A 16,579-nucleotide genomic window follows, 5' to 3' on the forward strand; every position below is an offset into this window, starting at 1 on the left:
ATTCCATCTGTGTTGTAGATCTTTGTTCATTCATTACTTTCCGCCTTCCTTCCCCCTGCCTGGACTCCTGCTGGACTTTAAGAACTCCTGGTTTGGGTATTTGGTCAGACAGAGCCTCCTACTGTTTTTTTCTATTACTACATCTATTATCTAAGGGCGGGCAAACTCGATCTGAAGTAACTAGGAGAGGGGCATTATGGGTAGGTCTTAGCTGAGAGTTTTTGGCTGGCGCGAGCTTGGAAACGGCCGTATCATTTCCGAGGATGGAACCGAGGTCCTAATGGTAATGAATGACCAAAGATCTACAACACAGATGGAATGTTATGGTAAGACATAACTTCTTTTTTGCCAATAGGGATGACTGCATTTAGGGGTACAGGGAATAGACAAGTGTGAGCTGGAATTCATAGGAGAAAACTGGCAAAGGAACCAAGGTAATGGAAACAAATATCTAGAGAGGGAAAGGTAATAGAATGGGGAGAAGACAAGAAGACGTTTGGGCTACAGGCTAGAGACTGCCCTTCCTATCAAGAAGTGATATCTAAATATACACTGAGAAATATGGGGAATCCTAACTGAAAGACCTGCTCTGGTAGAGTTTTTAATTAACTCTGGAGCAGAAGCAGCTGTTAAAAAGGATTAATTAGTAGGGCATTTAAAATGCTGCATGATAACTATAAGGATCAATCAGAAGAAGTTAGAAAAGATTGGGAAGAAATATTGGATAAGCAATTCACAGGGAAAAAGTGAGAGGACATATGTATGACTCCCAAATGTGCAACAAAGTCTAGAAAGTTTAGGGTTTTTGCTTGGAAGTGTTTGCATAGGTATTTTATACCTCAATCAGTCTCCAAAGAATTTTTCCTGTGGTAGATGGCAAATTTTGGACGTGTGATGGGGAAGAAAAAGGTAATTGGGAACATATGTTTTGGGACTATAATGAGTTGGCAGAATTTAAACATTGCCTATAGAGTACTCTGTCAGAAATATTGGGAGAGCAAATGGGTGTAACTAAGGAAATATTTTTTTTTTAGCTGGGATACAATATCTGAATTGCATAGACAGTAATGCCTTGTTAAGTTAAATTCTAAGTGCTGCCAAAAAAGCAATTACTAGAAAATGGAAATCAAATTCTAAACCAACTGTATTTGAAATATTGAATATTGTAACAGAGATAGAAGAACTGGAAGTGGGATCTTTAGAAATTGCTAGGAGCAAATTACATAGGGAAAATGAAAATTATGTGAGCAATATTTGCAGAATAATGTTTGGAGAAAGAGTGAGGCTTATAGGAAGACAGAAATTAATCAATACATGTAATATTGAAATGATGGTCAATATACAAAAGAATATATGTGATGTGCAGTAGTTGCAACTGGGAATATTTTAACATGTTTTGGTTTCTTTAATATAAATGTATGTTTGTTTATGTCTTAAGTGATAATTCAGTAAAGGTGTTAAATTTAAAATAAGTTATTATTCCCACCTATTTTATATGACAGCTTTTTAAATGCCTATTTCCAACTTTGGTGTGACATGCACCCACTAATGTTTGGCAGGTTGATCCTCCATACAGTTGTTTCTTGTCATCTCCATTTTAACCTTTATCATGTTTTACAAGAGCTTTTGTTTTAATGAAAACCCTCAAGCAAAAAATCAAATACCTCCACAGAATACCCCAATAACCTATTACTTTAAAAAACACAAACCTATGTACATCTTTGTCTAATGAAGTTTAACCTTAATGATAGGAGAAATTGTCCCAAATTGACAGCTGCACACAGAGGCATAACTTAGCCTAACATTAAGTTTATCCATGCAAAGATGCATGTTACAGCCCATGCTCCTACTTACTCTAATTGCTGTCTTTTCTTGTCTTATCTTCATTCCCCTCTTGGATATGAAAATAGTTTATATGCTTTCAGAAAACATTAATCTTTAGTTAAATAAGTGTTTTGGCTCTAGTGGGGTATATGCTTTTCAGTCCCCTACAAGTAACAAACTCAGCAAACTTCTACTTTCTCATGTAAAGCCATAGGTCACAAATGTGATTCATGCTTTATAGTCTCGCATTTATTCACTAATTTCAGTGTTGCTGGTCTTCTTCCTGTTCATTTCTATCTTTAAACCCAGGACTCAAGTTCAAGGTACTCCCAATTCTTCTAGACAGCCCCTGTGCTTTTTTCTATCTCTCAAGCATTTTTCCTTTGGAATGTTGGAAAAGGTATCACTGTCAAAGTCTGTCTATAAGGTTTATTATTAGATGAATGAGAAGCAGAGTCCCCTTCTGTTTGATGGCACACTTTTTGTTGAACAAACTTTTGTATTTTCTCGATAGCTTATTCTTTGTCAAAAAAAATATTCTGAAGGCAGCTGGGTGCAGCAGCTTGAATATCACACATGCCTCTTGATATTCCCTGATTATTATTTTCCAGAAACACTCTACTGCCTCTCATTTTTAATACTTTGCCCTTTTGCCACAGGTTTGTCATGGTTCAGTTTTTTTGTGCTAGTATGATTGCATGTTTACTAATACAGATCTTTTTCTGGATCAGTTTCTTCTGCTGCTATGATTGCATCTTTACTAATAAAGGTCCTGGCTGCTTTCTTATGGCCAGGTTTTTAGCATACATATGATATGCTTTTTCAGTTAACAAATCCTGCTGTGGAGTACCACTCCTGTAGCTTATTTGTGCTTTCATAAAGTTAATACATTCTGTTCCTTCCTGTTTCTCTGCTTTTCCATGAGTGCTCCATCTTCTAACTCTACCATTTTTGAAACAGCTCTTCTTGAGCAGTCTCATATTCAGTCATTCTTTTCATTTTGAACCTGATTTTTGCAGTTTTACCATTTCATCTGTGTGACACCCGTGCACTGGCCCAGCAGTCAAGGAGCCTCAATCCTCACCACTAATGCCAGTGAGGGGCATCCATATAGGGAAAGGATAATAAATACACACACAGTAAGGTACAATTTCCCTTAAGAGCACACAGAGATCACAGTCAGTCTGGGGCTGGTTTCTCCCTTTCTCTCCAGGTCCCCAATCAGACACCCCACTGGCACAGCTATAGGGTCCAGATCTCAGCCTACTGGGCAAGCGAAAACCTCCAGCACCCTCTTTGTCCAACCAATGCTTTGTGTCCCCGCCCAAGTAGCTGAAACACACACACACACACACACACACACACACACACACACACACACACACACACACACACACACACACACACACACACTTTGAGATGAGTTTTATACAATCACACAGACACTCCTGGGGAAGGCTGGCACAGGTTCTCCAGCTGTGCCCCTTTTCTGCCCAGTATGAAAGGTAGTACCAGCTGCCACCACCCACTAATATCAGCTACTCAAAGGCCCTTCTGAAAGGGTGTCCAATTATTACTGTGCAATATTATTATCCAAGTGGTAAGTGTGACTGAACAGTCAAGGCTTATTAGAGTGACTTGGTACAGTATCAGTATATACATGCAATGTACTCTAGAGCTTAAATTAACTCTACATAAAACAGCCACGGTTGAAAGGTTTAAAAATATTTAATAATAAATAATAAAAAAACAAGACAATACTTCTTACTACACAGTGCTAGTCAAGAGTTCAGAGATCACAGAGAAATATTTAAAATAATACTGTAGAAAAGTTTTGACATCATAGAAAAACAAACCATTCTAATCTTCCTAGTTCCTAGCTATATCTAAGAGAAAACACAGTTCTAAAATAAACTTACATAGAGAGCAAAACAGTGCTGGTGATGTTGGATGTTCTCAAGACAAATGCTCTGAGCTCTCAGATTCTCTCTTTTTAAATTGATAACAGAGAGCTGCTTTACATTACATCATTCTTCGCACTTCTCTGGTGTTCCCAGACTAACAGAAACTGCATTTACATTCTTTACACCTGGTCAGAAACCAAAGCAATAAAGGACATCTATACATGCTAATTCTAGCCATTAACTCTGCTCTTAAAACAATAGGCAGGATGTCTCCCTCTAGACATATCAGCTTCAAATTTTGACATCAAAGAATTGACTTATCAGCTTTGTTACAACAGAGTGCACTGTTATTACATTTTTGTAGTTCAATAGCCAATGCAGTCTTTTCACATTTAAGAGAACAAGCCTGTGGCTTACATTAATATTTACAAACGACAGAATTATCTACAAAATTCTGTCTGGCTAGGCTAGCAGCCTTCACCTATCTTCACACATCTCCCCCCTGAAGAACTCAAGCTAGTTTTTAAAGTGATCCTTGAGAAATGCGTGAGGGGTTAGGTCTGTCTGATTCCCTGTCTTGAGAGCCCATCTGCGTTGGCATTGCTAATCCCACTGCAGTGCTGCACTGACATATTACATGCTTGCAACCTTAGGCTCCATCTTAGCAACTTGGCATTTTGCTGGCTCTCTCTATTCTTCCTTGTCAGGTCTGTGAGGGGAGCAGCTATGGTACTATAGCTGGGGACAAACTTTCTGTAGCACCCTGCTGTCCCTAGGAATGTCCTCACCTGCTTTTTGGTAACAGGTGCAGGCCAAGCATGAATGGCTTCTACTTTGGCAGGTTCTGGCCTGATCTTACCACTCCCCACTCTATGTCCCAGGTAGGAGACCTCTGCCATACCCACCTAACATTTGCTGGGCTTAATGGTCAACCCTGCCCTCTGTAGTCTGTTCAGCACCTCCCTGACATGCTGAAGGTGCTCTTGCCAGGAATGGCTGTAGAATGCAATATCAACCAGCCTCTGGAAAGTTGCTGGGGCATTTTTCATCCCAAAGGGCATCTTTGTGAACTCATGCAAGCCAAAAAGAGTCACATAGACTGGCTTCACTTTAGCTCTGGGAGTCGAGGACACCTGCTAGTAACCCTTGGTAAGATCAGTGGTTGTAAGATACCTAGCCCCACCCAGCTGCTCTAGGGCCTCATCTGTCCTAGGCATAGGATAAGCATCTGACTCGGTGTGATTATTTAATTTCCTGTAGTCCACACAGAACCTGGTGCTGCCATCCTTCTTTGGCACCAGCACCACTGGGGAGGTCCAGGGACTGTTGGACTCTTGAATCACCACTAGTTCCAACATCTCCTGTATCTCCTCCCTCAGAGTCTGTTTGACTCTCTCAGTCACCTTATAAGGGGCCTGCCTAATAGGCCTTTGGTTCCTGTATCCACCTGGTGCCACACCAGGTGGGTGCACCCTGGTGTCCCAGTGAACATGTCCCCAAACTCCTGTAACACTGCTCAGATTTCTTGAACCTGGTTAGGAGATAGCTGCTGGGACATTGCTACCCCTTCCACTGATGTGTCAGTCTGAGCTTCACTGAAGAGATCAGTCACCAGATCTCCCTCAGACTCCTCCTGCAGTCCACTGCAAATGCTCAGGACAAGGGCCTCCCTATCATGGTAAGGTTTCATCATGATAAGATGGTACAGTTTGTGCCCCTGCCTCCTGCGTAGCAGTTCCACTGTGTAATTAACATCACTTACCTTTCTTACCACCTTGTAGGGTCCCTCCCAAGCTGCTTTCAGATTGTTGTGTCTGACAGGAATGAGAACCATTACCTGCTGCCCCACATCATACTCTGTAGCTCGAACATTCCTGTCATACCATACCTTTTTCTGTTGTTGGGCTTCTGCCAGGTTCTCTTGGGCCAAGCCCATGAGTTCCCTGAGCCTTGTACTGAGGTTTAGAACATATGCCACAACAGACTCCTTGTGAGGTTCACACTCCCCTTCCCACTCATCTCAAATTAAATCTAGAGGTCCCCTCACCCTGTGCCCATACAACTCAAAGGGTGAAAAACCTGTGGATTCCTGGGTAACCTCTCTGTAAGCAATAAACAGATGGGGCAAATATTTGTCCCACTCCCTCTTGAACTGGTCTGAAAATACCCATAGCATGGACTTGATTGTAGAGTTTAACCTCTCAACAAGACCATTAGTCTGGGGATGGTAGTGGGTGGTCTTCAGGTGCTTCATCCCACAGGACTTCCACAGACAAGCCAGCGGGTCTCACATGAAATTGGCACCTCTGTCAGTCAGTATTTCTTTTGGGAAACCTACCCTGCTGAAAATCTCAAACAAAGCATTTGCCACCTTTTCTGCCTCAATGGAGGACAGAGCCACTGTCTCAGGGTATCGTGTAGCATAATCCACTACCACTAGGATATACTTTTCTCTGTGGAACTTGGGGTACTCAGAGGCCCCACAATATCCATAGCTACCCTCTGAAATGGCTTATCAGTCATAAACAAAGGCATCAAAGGAGCTCTCACCTTGTCTCCTGCCTTGCCTACCTTTTGGCACTGCTAACAGGTCCAGCAGTAGCCTGTTACATCTCTGGAAATTCCAGACCAATAGAAGTTCTGCATAATACGTCTCTTTGTACGTTTTATGCCCATTTTACCTGCAAAGGGAGTATCATGGGCTATGGCTAGAAGCACCAGATTGTAGGCTGTAGGTACTACTAACTGCTGTACCCTCTCGCCTTCTAGCCCTCTCTCAGGGGTCCACTCTCTACATACAGTAACCCTTTGTCCCAGTATACAGATCCCCCTTCCCTTGAGAACCAGGTGCCTCACTAGCTACCTGCCTCAGGCATTGCAATGTAGGGTCTGAGAGGTGAGCCTGACGCAACTCTCTCTTTGTAACCCTTCCCAGCCCCCCTTCCACAGTAAGTTTGGCATCCTCTGACAGTGGTGCCTCACTGTCAGCCTGGGTACTACTACTCACTTCTACCTTTGCAGTCACTCTGTCCAAGGGAATATCAGCACCCGCAAGCAGCTGTGGCTCACCTTCAGTCTCACTGCTACAGAGTAGCTCCCCTGAAGTAACCACCTCACCAGTCCTGGCTGCAAGTATGCAATCTGTCTGGGTCTCCCCCAGGCTACCAGACCCACATGCTTGTCTCCTAGCCTGACTGCATGTAACTGCATAAGCACATGGTACTGCCTCATCCAAACCCTTCCCTATCAGGACATCTGCAGGATGGTAGTTTGGTACCCTTGTTGTCTCAAGACAACCTACTATTGGCATTTGGTCTTTCCCGCTTACTGACTCTCTCACCTTTTGTTCCCCACTTTGCCTCCGTGGACATCTGTATGCGACATGGCCCCACTGGTTGCATTCAAAACATTTAACCCTAGGTCCTGGACGTGTAACTGGACTAGTGGCTTCCCCTGCTACTAGCAGATTCTGTTGAGGCAGTCTGTGCTGCCCACCATGGGTTCCATTAAACCCATGAGCAGTACTGGGGGTCCCTTTCTTGTGCAGGGATGCTCTGCTTGCTAGGTATAGGTCTCACTTCTTCCCCAACTCATCTGAAGTAGCACATTGTCTACCAGCGGTCTCACTTCTTCTCCAACTCATCTGAAGTAGCACATTGTCTACCAGCTAACCAGATCCTCATGTCCTCAGGCAAAGTGCTAAGGGCTTGTTCCCTCACTAAAAGGTCTGGCAGCCCTTCAAAAGTGTTGACCTGACATCCACTCACCCACCTATGAAAATAAGTGCTCAGTTCAGCAACATATTCACACACACTTTCATCTGCCTTGCGTCTGTGCTCACAAAACTTTTTCCTATAAGTTTTAGGTGTTAGCTTAAAACATTCTAACAAGCAATGCTTAACAACAGTGTAATTAAAACAGTCAACGTCAGACATTTTAGACAACACAGTGACAGCTGTACCATGGAGTAAGGGGGCCAGGAACCATACTCAGATCCTTTGGTCAACATCATACTATTTACATACCCTCTCTCAAACATATGAATGAAACTGTCAAAATGATCCCCCTCTTTAAACTGCTGAAGAAATGAAACTATCAAAATTATCCCCCTCTTTAAACTGCGGAAGAAATTTACTGATCTTTTGTGCTTCTGGGGTCCAGTTACTCCCTTCCCCATTACCTCCATGGCTCTGGTGAAGAGTCAGTATCTCCCTCACATGCTGCTTCTCCTTTTTCTCAGCTTCCAGGTGTAGCAGTTTTTCATTCTCCTCAGCATGCAGACAGCTCAATCTCTCAGCTGCTTCTATTTCCAAACGCCTGGCCTCCAACTCAAGTCTCTTTAGCCCCAGATGGGTTTGTAAGTCCTCTGCAGAAAGGTTGAGCTGTCCATTCTGTGTGGGTGGTACCTCTCCACTGCCAGTCTGATCGTCCTCCTGGTTGCTGTTTTCCGATGCAGCTGTGACCAAAGCTGCAGTCATGTCTGCCTTAGTCAGATTTCCATGCACCAGTCCCCTAGCCTGGCACATCTCAGCCAGCTGGCTCCTTGTCAGCTTTCCGTACTCCTCTGCTGATATGCTGCCTGCTCTCCCGGACTAACTAAGCTAACAAAAGAAATAAAACACTTGTGATCTGAACTCTGAGTATTCACTGAGTGGCTGATTTAGAGTACAAACCTTTAGTGATCACTGTACGCAAACTACAGGAATTCAATCTACCCGCATCATTACAAGCCAATTAGTATTTGCCAACCAATTAATGTATGGTGTGGATATCCCACCACTGCCAAACAATTAATATGTGATGCCCGTGCACTGGCCCAGCAATCAAGGAGCCTCAATCCTCACCACAAACACCAGTGATGGGCATCCATATAGGGAAAGGATAATAAATACACACACAGTAAGGTACAATTTACTTTAAGAGCACACAGAGATCACAGTCTGTCTGGGGCTGGTTTCTCCCTTTCTCTCCAGGTCTCCAATCAGACACCCCACTAGCACAGCTATAGGGTCCAGATCTCAGCCTAGTGGGCAAGCTAAAATCTCCAGCACCCTCTCTGTCCAACCAGTGCTTCATGGTCCTGCTCAATTAGCTCTCACACACACACACACACACACACACGCGCACACACACACACACACACACACACACACACACACACACACACACACACACACACACTTTGAGACACTCCTGGGGAAGGCTGGCACAGGTTCTCCAGCTGTGCCCCTTGTCTGCCCAATCTAAAAGGTAGTACCAGCTGCCACCACCCACTAATATCAGCTACTCAGAGGCCCTTCTGAAAGGGTGTCCAATTATTACTGTGCAATATTATTATCCAAATGGTAAGTTTGACTGAACAGTCAAGGCTTGTTAGAATGACTTGGTACAGTATCACTATATACATGCAATGTACTCTAGAGCTTAAATGAACTCTACATAAAACAGCCACGGTTGAAAGGTTTAAAAATATTTAATAATAAATAATAAAAACACAACACAATACTTCTTACTACACAGTGCTAGTCAAGAGTTCAGAGATCACAGAGAAATATTTAAAATAATACCGTACAAAAGTTCTGACATCACAGAAAAACAAACTAGTCTAATCATCCTATTTCCTAGCTATATCTAAGAGAAAACACAATTCTAAAATAAACTTACATAGAGAGCAAAACAGTGCTGGTGATGATGGATGTTCTCAAGACAAATGCTCTGAGCTCTCTGATTCTCTCTCTTTAAATTGATAACACAGAGCTGCTTCACATGACATTATTCTTCACACTTCTCTGATGTTCCCAGGCTAACAGAAACTACATTTGCATTCTTTACACCTAAGATAAAATCCAAATAATGTTCTGTGCCTCACCAAAGTCCAGTCAAGCAAAGTAAAAAGAGAAAATCCAAAAAGCACACAGAACTGGACACTGCTGATACCTTAAAACTTCCTTGTTTATTAAAACAACAAACAGCAAACATAAGATGAGCGCTTTCGGGCCACTGCCCTTCATCAGACAAAGCATCTCACACAAACTAAACATTTAAAAATACATGTTATCCAATGGGAAGCTAGTAAAAAACCCGCCTATTCTTGAGGGCGGGTTTCATGGGGATGACATTATTGAGTCCCGGGCTCCTGTGTGCCATTAGTTCAATAATCCATCTGGATTCGGCTAACTCAGTTAGTTGTTTGACATCACCTCCTCTATTACCCAACTTCACATTTACTATCACCCTGAATTTAAAACTATGCGTAGGGTTAGCTTCCAAATGTCTAAACAATGCATTACGTGTGTCTCTATTCCTGATGGATGAAAGGTGCTGTAGAATCCTCACTTTAAACATGCAGTTGGTCTTGCCTACATAAAAGCATGTGCAGGACTGGCACTCTGCCAGATAAACCACATCAGTGGTCCTGCATGTAGCTCTTGCCATTAGATCAAACAGCCTGCCTGTCAGTGGATGCTTAAAAACAGTCCTACTGTCAATGTGATCACACGCCTTACAAATCCCACAAGGAAAAGTGCCCTGTGTCATAATCAAATTACCCCTGGTAGTGATGACCTTATCCTTACATAACAAATCTTTCAAGTTCTTGTTTCTCTTATACCTAAAGATTGGTTTATTTCCTACAATGCTCTTCAAATTGACATCACTGGTCAGGATGTTCCAATTCCTGTGGATGAGATCACATACATCTCTTATATTACTGCCATAAGTCAACGTCAACCTAGGGTCCCCCTCATTAACCCTGTTGTGTTGACCACCTGTATGTGCTTCAGTAACTTTTAGCCACGGTTTATATCTGTTCCTTCTGTAACCTTTGCTGCTATCCACCACCTTGTCCACCATGTTACCGTCATAACCCCTGGCATGAAAACAATCCCTCAAATTATCCACTTCCTTTTCAAAACTGGACTATTTGGGACTGGAGACCAATACTGGATCTCAGCAGATTGAACAAGTCTGTACAAAAAGAAAAGTTCTGGATGGTAACACTGCAGTCCATTCTCCCTTTTCTGGGTCAGGACAATTGGATGTGCACCACTGATCTTCAGGATGCATACTACCATATCAAAATGGACAGACTCTCCAGGAGATTTCTTCGCTTCCAGGTAGGGGCCAGTCATTACCAGTTCAGAGCTCTGCCCTTTGGTCTCACCACAGCCCCCAGGGTTTTCAGCACATGTATGGCGGTAGTCACGGCTCACCTGAGATGACAAGGATTCCAGGTGTTTCCCAATCTAGATGACTGGCTCCTGACTGCTACCACCAGGCATCAACTCTTAGAGGCACGGGATTGTACAATATCAACCTGCACCCAACTAGGCATTACAGTAAATTTTGAAAAATCTGCCTTGTTGCCCTGTCAGTCTGTTACCTCAGGAAAGAGTTTTCTCTATTCGCCAGCAAGTGTCACTTCTAATGCAGAGCAGAAAGATTCAAGTCAGACATGTCCTGCAAGCTCTAGGCTCCATGGCAGCTGCCATTCTTCTTGTTCCATTAGCGCGTTACCACATGAGAATCATTCAGTGGCTTGTCTTCACGCAGTGGTCCTTCCAGGAACTACCCATGTCTCACATGATCCTGATTACAGAAATATGCAAAAGACACCCCTCTTGGTGGATGGTCTCCCCACTGGTGACTCAGGGCAGACCTTTCATTCAACCCCCTCCGGTTGCCACAGTGACCACGGACACCTCCCTGATAGGATGGGGGGCATTATCTAGGCAGGACCATCCAAGGCACATGGCAACCTCACGAGTACCATCTGCATATCAATGTCCTAGAGATGAAAGCGGTGGTCCTAGCGTTGCAAGCTCTTCAAGACACTCTTCCATCCGGGACTATTGCGATCCAAACAGACATCATGTCAGTTGTGGGGTACATCAACAAGCAGGGCAGGACCAGGTCCTACCCCTTGTGTTGAGAAGCCCTCAGACTATGGCAATGGGCGAGTTCCTCCCAACGTTTTCTGACAGCAACACACATCCTTGGGAAATCCAACGTAATAGAGGACAGGCTCAGCAGGGCTATCCTCATGCCTCACGAGTGGTCTCTGAATCAGGAAGTTGCAGACCTTATCTTCCACAAATGGGGCCAGCCTTGCTGCGATCTATTTGCCACTTTCCTCAACAACAAATGCAGCAGCTACTTCTCCCTACTTCCTCCTCCAGGTCAAATTCTCAGGGACGCTGTAGTCCACGATTGGCCTCAGGGACTCCTATATGCATTTCCCCCTTTTCCCCTAATTCCAAGACTCATACAGAAAACAAAATCGCTGGGTTGCAAAATGATCCTCATTGCCCCCTATTGGCCTCTACAGATATGGTTTTTGTTCCTGCACCTCCACCTTCTAGACCAGCCTTGCATTCTGGACCCAGTGCCAGATCTTTTGATTCATCAGTCAGGTGGGTTACACCAATCCCTTCAGACTCTCAAGCTCACAGCTTAGTTTCTCCACTTCCTACCTTAGCCAGGCTTCCAAGTATCTCCCCAGCAGTTCATCATATTATTGTTTCCTCCCGTAAGTCAACTATGAGAAAGATTTATGCTAGCAAATGGAAAAGATTTTCTTACTGGGCAGAATCTAGAAACTTAGACCCCTTTTTAGCCCCAGTCCATCAAATTCTAAAATTTCTAGCAGAGCTTTTTCAGTTGGGTGCAGCTGCTGCTACCATCAGGGTACAATTGGCTGCTATACCTAATTTTTATATTGGAATTCTTAATTCTAGCATAATGTCTCATAAGCTCTGAAAAGCCTTCATGAGAGGAACATCTCTTCTTAGACCCCCAGTGAGGAATCCACCTCCTCCTTGGGATCTCAATTTAGTTTTGACTTCTTTGATTCTGCCTCCCTTTGAACCAGCAACTTCGTGTCCCTTAAAATTTCTTTCTTGGAAAACACTTTTTCTGGTTGCTATTACCTCAGCTAGACATGTTTCAGAACTCCAAGCATTCTGTGTTCATCCTCCATATATGGTGTTTCACAAAGATAGAGTTTCTCTGAGAACCAACCCATATACCAAAAGTTTGTTCAGAAAACAATTTAAATCAATCCATTGATCTCCCTGTCTTCTTTCCCAATCTTAGCAACAAGGCAGAATACAGTCTTCACCAACTGGGTGTGCACAGACAATTGCGTTTTTACCTCCATAGGACTAAAGAGCTAAGAAAGTCAGACCAGTTATTTATCTCCTATGCTCACAATAAGCAAGGCCTTCCAGTTTCTAAGGTGACCTTATCCAAATGGTTATCTAACACCATTGCCTTTATCATTTAAGACGTAAAGATCTACTGCAAAACCAAAAGGTCATTCTACTAGAGCATTAGCCACTTCTGTAGCCTTTCAGTCTAAATTGACCATAGACTCAATGTGTGCAGCTGCCACTTGGACAGATCCTCATACCTTTATCTCTTATTACAAAGTGGATGTGGTCTCCCGGAGCAGGGCTTCCTTTCCAATGAGCCACCCGGGGTCTTTAGGTGCTAGGGATGCTGTCCCAAACAGCAAGAATGAAGGCGAGATGGGACAACTTAACATAAAGAAGTTATGTACCTACCATAACGTTCCATGGTAGTTGTCCTTCATCTCGCCTTCCTTCTTGCATCCCCCCTCCTTCCCCCAGCCTGGAGGACTGAGAGGAGTTCACTATGGTTTCACTGGCTGATTTCCTTTTTCTTGGTTCACATACCAGGTAATTTTATGACAGTTTACTCTGATCTTTATTTTGGTAAATCAGTTTTTAGGTTACTGGATGTTCTTCGTTTTTCACTGTTGCAGTCATTACATTTGGGTAATCCTGTTGGCAGGTTGTCCTCAGCCAGCCTGAATTTCAAAGTCTTGGGTCCTGCGTTGGCTGCTGTCGCCCCTTCCCTGATGTCAGGTCGTCAGGGGTGTAAAAGAAGCAACTGACGCCATTTTCTTCAGTCTTTCTTGCCACGCAGTGCCTGAAGCAGAAGCAGTTCGCAAGTGCCGGTCGTCTGACTCCTGAGATTTTCGTGTTCGAGCTTCAGATCCGAAGTCTTCAATAAAGCTAAGTACCCATACCTCCCAACCGTACCGAATTACTCGGTAAAAACCGAGTTTTGGGGTTAAATAATGGGGTGCCACGATTCCCGAGTGGCACCCCTTCATTTCCGATTTATTTTTAAAGATTTATTTAAAAATTCGCGGTTTCGCTGATGTCATCACGTACGTGATGACATCAGCAACGTTAGCTCTGCCAACCAGTCGGAATTCAGCTGAAGCCCACACAGGGCACGTATTTCCAGCAAATGCGAGCGGGAACTGTTTCGATTTATTTTTTCTGCTGCTGCTGGCTTCTATTTAGCATGGAGAGCTCTGCTTGGATTTGAAGTAAACGCAAGCGGGAAGTTAATGTTTGGACTGCTTATGTTTTGCGACGCGTCGCGTGCCATGGAGAACTACTACTGCTTGGAATCGGATTCGGATGTATTTATTTTGCTACTTAGCGTGGATGTGGGGATTTATTCTATCATGAGCAGGTTATGCTGGCTAGAACTGGAGGTAAGGTGTGTGTGTGTGTGTGTGTGTGTGTGCGTGTGTGTGTGTGTGTGTGTGTGTGTGTGTGTGTGTGTGTGTGTGTGTGTGTGTGTGTGTGTGTGTGTGTGTGTGTATGTATGTGTATATGTTTATGTATGTTATGTGTATATGTTTTTGGGGAAACAACACAGCAGTATAAGGAGAGAAACTTAGGAGTGTGTTTGCAGCAGCAGAGAGGAATGTGGTTAAACAACGTTATGTGCAAGTAGCATCCAGTATGAAACTTGATTTAGCAGTTTCTTTATATCAGTAGAGAGAAATTAGTTTTAGGAGTGCGTTTACAGCAGCAGACAAAAACTTGGAAAATGGCCTTGTGTGCAAGCAGCATCCAGTATGAAGCTTTCTTAGCGTATGTTGTACTTGAGGCTCAATTTACTTTCATTGTTTTCTCTTTGGGCTGGAGTCATGGCTGTTGTGGGTATGTGTGTGTGAGTATGGGAAATGGCAGTGTTAAAGAGAGAAACCTGCTTTAGGAGTGTTGTTTACAGCAGCAGAGAGAAACGTCCTTCTGTGCAAAACAAATGGCATTGCAATGTGGGAAACATGCTTATCACTCTGTGAGAAACAGCATCCAGTACGAAGCTTGCTTAGCTTATGTTGTACTTCCTTGCATTGCATTGCTTTCTCTTTGCACTTGATTTATTTTCTTTGCATAGTTTTTTCTTTGCACTTGAGTCATGACTGCTCTGTGTGTGTATGGGAAGTGGCAGTGTTAAGGACACTAATAAAATGATAAGCTAGTAATATTGTTTAATGTAACTTAGGCAATATATTCCTCAAGGGCAACAGGCACTTTATTTGTCAATGAAACTATGAAATATATATTGTAAAGCTGTTTGCTAGCAGCAACCTCTTCATTAGTTACACATTTCTTTAATGTATAAGTATTTAGATGACTTTTACTTCAGCAGAGATTGTGTGTATTTACTGATACTGGTGGACTGTAGAAGTTTGAGTAGACTTTATGATGGAAATGTTTTGAATTGTGCAGTTTTGTCATTATTGGTTCATGCATTTTGTTTCATTGCCTGCTGGAAAAAATGTTCAAACAATAAATTTAAAATGCGCTCTAACTTAAGTCTAACAAGTGTGCTGTATTATACAAGGAATGTGTATCAAAGAATGCATTTATGTTTCTTGTTTTGTGGGCAAGGGGCTTATGATTTGAAAACAGCCCAAAGGTAATCATTATCCACCACTGGCCAGATGCATTTTCTTTGGATGTGGTGTGGGTTTCAATGCTGTTTCAATGAATGTGAGTTAAAAGGGCAGAGAAGTTTTAAATTCTATTTTCATTGAGACACAGTGTTGCTTTGTTTAACAGCTATCTACTAGTGTTTGTGCATTGTGCTATAAAATGTGAAAATTCAAATAATCATTGTATAAGCAAAGCAGTATGCACACAGTGTTTATGGTAAATGGGGTGAAATTGCCATGTTATAGGACATTGAAATGGCTGCAGGGGGACTCTGGTGCCATATTTTGGTTATCTGTTCTTCAGTTTGCGCTTGAAAATTGGTATGCCACAATTCCATTGGAGTGGGCGGGGTTACATAATTAAGTATGCAAATTTTATGTTAATCAGCGTACAGATTTGTACCTATTTTTCATGGGCCTTGTACAGATTTTTGACATTTCCAGGTTGAGAGGTCTGTAAGTACCCCGTTGGGGAAACTTTTTTTTTGCTCCAGACTGATGTCAGAAAAAGTTAATAATTGTATTTCTTGTGGAAAGCAAATACCTCATAAGGACTTTCATTCTTACTGTATTCCTTGCCTAGGCCCTGATCACAACGTCACTGGTTGTCGGTTTTGTGCTAGATTTAACCAACGCACTACTAAGCATCGGTATGATTTTGCTTTAAACTTTTTTAGATGCCGGTTTAATTATCCTGAAATGTCATCTGATAGCCATCCGACTACCGGAGTTCACAAAAAATGCAAAGAAAAGGATAGAGATAAACAACCAAGGCCCAAAACCGACGACGAAGCTTCTCCTAAGCCAGTCGCCGGTTCTCAGTGAGGCGCTTTTGCAGCCCCTGACGCCCGCTACTTTAGAGTCGCAGGCCGCTACCAACTCCCACGTGGAGTCGGCTATGCCGCTGGATACTCACGGTATTGGAGCCTCGGTCGCTAATCCCTCAGATAGGTCCGGAGCCGCTGAGCAGGCACTGGCTTCTGAGGGTGTATTCAGACCTAAACATCTTTACATTAAAACGACTTCAGCTTCAAAGGCAAAGACTAAAGCACCTTCTAAAGCAAGGAAACAAGCTCAAGAGCCATGT

At 43.0% G+C, this 16,579-nt stretch overlaps 1 protein-coding gene across 2 annotated transcripts in view; it reads left to right on the forward strand.

Annotated features, from left to right (window-relative positions):
- Positions 1–16,579, forward strand: part of LOC122813124 (phosphofurin acidic cluster sorting protein 1-like) — a 3,500,289-nt gene that overhangs the window by 3,037,567 nt on the left and 446,143 nt on the right. The window lies entirely within an intron of this gene.

The sequence above is a fragment of the Protopterus annectens genome, chromosome 1.part1 (genome assembly GCF_019279795.1).
Source record: "Protopterus annectens isolate FY-2018-M chromosome 1.part1, PAN1.0, whole genome shotgun sequence".
NCBI classification, from domain to species: domain Eukaryota; kingdom Metazoa; phylum Chordata; order Ceratodontiformes; family Protopteridae; genus Protopterus; species Protopterus annectens.